Source organism: Macadamia integrifolia, chromosome 2, assembly GCF_013358625.1.
Source record: "Macadamia integrifolia cultivar HAES 741 chromosome 2, SCU_Mint_v3, whole genome shotgun sequence".
Taxonomy (NCBI): Eukaryota; Viridiplantae; Streptophyta; class Magnoliopsida; order Proteales; family Proteaceae; genus Macadamia; species Macadamia integrifolia.
In genome coordinates, this window is record NC_056558.1 from 27,152,124 (window position 1) to 27,155,973 (window position 3,850).

Genomic DNA, 3,850 nt, shown 5'->3' on the forward strand with positions numbered 1-3,850 from the left:
AGTAAAAAAGACATCAATTGTTGGTGTATCAAAAACTCAATGCGCAACTGCATTGATGAGGATCCCACAGGTCAAAGGACTGATCATACACTACTGACGAGAATTTTATTTTCATTATATTTTTTATTTTTTTGCTAACAATGGGTATCTAGGCTTTCAGCCTGACTAGTCTCTCAGGCCTACTGACCCCCAACTACATGGACCGGGTCATACTGGAGTTGAACAAAAACAATTCAAATTTAAAAGCAGTGAAGAGCACTAAATACCCCCGTGTGAGTGGCCCCAAGGAGGTAAGAGGAGTCGAACATAGGCCCCCAAAAATCCTAAACTCTTTAGGCCTAGACAAATTGAAAGAATTAAACATTGTTCTTTCTTTTTTATTTTTTTATTTTTTATTTTTTATGAAAACACCTTAAAACATTGGCTAGGACCAGCTTGGCCGAACAACCTTACCTGGCTGGCCTGGCTCAGATTGTCCGAAAAGGCCCAAATGTATATATAAATATATATATATATATATATAAGCAAGGTTGCAACGACACTGTCAGCCGTATTTTTGATACGGTGTGCGTTACTAACCATGGTCATTTCTTGTAATTTGTTCATGAGATTATGTTTGGACAAACCATCTATGTTCCATTCATAGATGATTCTACTTTGATAAGAAGCTTAAGGAGCTGTTCCTCTAGCTACAATTTGTAGGTCAGGGAAGACTGGGTGTTGGTTTGAACTTTGACCAATTTGATTAATTTGTGGGATAACCGGAGACTCATAGTCAGAACTAGATGAAGAGTTAGAGGAATATCCATCAAGGGTAAGAACTTGACGATTGTTAGATTTAGCAGTTGGTTGATTTTGTGTTGGCGTTTGTGGTGGGGTTTCAGATGCAGTTAAGGTTGCTATCCTATGGTTGATTTGGTCTAATAAATATGATTTGTTAAGTTCACGTTGGTGTGTTGGGGGTATATTGTATGGTTTGAAAAGGGGAGTTGAAGGTAGAATAATAGCTGGTGTCATGGAAGACACAGGTTTTGGTTGGACAAGAGACTCGACTATTTTATTTTTCAAATTATTATTTTGCATCATTATTTTGTTGCATCTACATCTGCATCTACAACTTGCTTCTAGTTCTATCTTCACAGAGAAGCCTACAGTAGCGCCTCTCGACTGTGAAAAATAGATCTGGTTAAGCAGCTTTATTCTTATTTTCTAATTTTGAGTTCTTGGTCTTGCTTTATTTATTTGTTTATTTTTAATTTTGCACAAATTAGTTCTAGGTATGGTATTGCACCCATCCTAGTTCTCGTTTCCTTGTCGGATCGGAGTACGGTATTGCACCGATCTTGTTCTTCTCACCATACAGACTAGGAGAACCCTATTTCTTTGGATTTTGGTGTAGATCGATCCTATTATATAGTATCAGAGCCATATACTAGGATCGATCTACACCAAAATCTAGGGAAATAGGGTTCTCCTGGTTTTGTATGGTGAGAAGAACGAGATCGGTGCAATACCGTACTCCGATCCGACAAGGAAATGAGAACTAGGATGAGTGCAATACCATACCTATAACTAATTTATGCAAAATAAAAAAATAAAAAAATAAAGTAAGACCAAGAAATCAAAATTAGAAAATAAGAATAAAGCTGCTTAACCGGATCTATGTTTCACAGTCGAGAGGCGCTACTGTAGGCTTCTCTGTGGAGATAAAACTAGAAGCAAGCTGTAGATGCAGATGCAGATGCAAGAAAATAATGATGCAAAATAATAATTTGAAAAATAAAATACACTTTGCTTATAATTTGGAGATCTTTGATTACAAGGTTTGGGTAGGTTTAGGTTGGAGGATTTGAGAAAAAGAAAGGTGATTGGTCTTTGGGGCTTTGAGGGTTGTCGATGCTAACCTTTGAGGGCAATCGGACTTGAAGGAGGCGATTGGACCTTGGAGTTGTTGTTGAAGACTGACGGAGCTTTGAGGTAATCCGATAGAGCTTCGATTTTGAAAAACTTGAGAGGGGCGATTCCTTTGGATGGAGGCTTCTCACTCTCGAAGTCTGATTTTGGGAGAGAATCACCAAGTTTAAGAATATAATAGGATCGATCTACACCAAAATCCAAGAAAATAGGGTTCTCTTGGTTCTGTATAGTGAGAAGAACGAGATCGATGCAATACCGTACCTCGATCCGGCAAGAAAACGAGAACTAGGATGGGTGCAATACCGTTCCTAGAACTAATTTGTACAAAATTAAAAATAAACAAATAAATAAAGCAAGACCAAGAACTCAAAATTGGAAAATAAGAATAAAGCTGCTTAACCAGATCTATGTTTCACAGTCGAGAGGCGGTATTGTAGGCTTCTCTGTGAAGATAGAACTAGAAGCAAGCTATAAATGCAGATGCAGATGTAAGAAAATAATGATGCAAAATAATAATTTGAAAAATAAAATACACTTTGCTTATAATTTGGAGATCTTTGATTACAAGCTTTGGGTGCGCTTAGGTTGGAGGATTTGAGAAGAAGAAGGGTGATTGGTCTTTGGGGCTTTGACGGTTGTTGTATTAACCTTTGAGGGCGATCGGACTTGGAGGAAACGATCAAACCTTGGAGTTGTTGTTGAAGACCGACGGAGCTTTGAGGTAGTCCGACAGAGCTTCGATTTTGAAGAACTTCAGAGGGACGATTCCTTTGGATGGAGGCTTCTCACTCTCTAAGTCTGATGTTGGGAGAGAATCACCAAGTGATTTGTGAAGAGGGGGAGTGTCCCTTTTATAGAGAAAGGACACATTTACATTTCATTTGGGTTTACGGTGCATTTAAATTTCATTTGGTACTATTTTAAATTATATTTGAAACAATATTGAATTATATTTTATTTGGTACTGTGCACTGGAATTTACTTTTGGTACTATTTGGAGGCATTGTTGATGTTGAAAGTTGGGATCGATTTCGACCTTTGATTTAGAATCTTCTATCTTGGCCGTTGATTTGGAATCTTCAATGATCATACCACGGTATTCCATGTGTCCGGGACACTATTTTCTATATTGGTTTGATCAAGGGGTTTGTACCATATGTGATTGAGTCTGGTATTGGCCTGACTATCCTTTAACCTGGGACAGTAGCAGTACATCCTTTCCTCTAAGAGGTTATCCGTGGTTAACTGACTAGGTGAGTTATCGACATCACCAGTCGGCTAGTTTAGAACCGTCCTAGTAGACGTTGTAGACCAAATCAGCGTTTGATCAAAGATTTTGATTTTAAGGTGGCCCGACGAGATTTGCGAGAGGTCACCACTTTGAATTTGCTTGAGGATGATGCCTTGCTGGAGGGAACATCTGTCTCATCATTAGAGGGGTCTTGGGCCATTTGTTGAGAGTGGCAATGGGCTGCCATAGAACTTTTGATGGAGCTAAGGCTATAAGCTCCATCACTTGATTCCTCTTCTAAGTCGGAGCCGAGTTCGGCTTGGCGAGCCAGAAGGGCTTCCTTTTCACTTTTGATGCTTGATTTTGAGGAAGCCAGAAGGGTCAGGATTGGTTTGAGGCTCGTGAGGCTTTGGATGAGGGCCGATTCTTCACATTTTGAGACATCACAATTGTCCCACCATTTGACGTGGTAAACACGTGAAAGGACGAGGGCGATCCAGTCCTGGGTTTGGAAGTCATTGATCTCATAATCTCAAAAAAGGATCCATGGTAGGCGGCAGTGGAGGAAGAACCGAAGGAGATCAGATTGGTTTGGTTGCTATTTGGTGTGTTTGTAGAATATTTGGAAGGATTCTTGTATTTTTTATGGAAGGATATCGATCATGGGGCCATATTGATCCCACTAACGAGGAAACCAGAGGG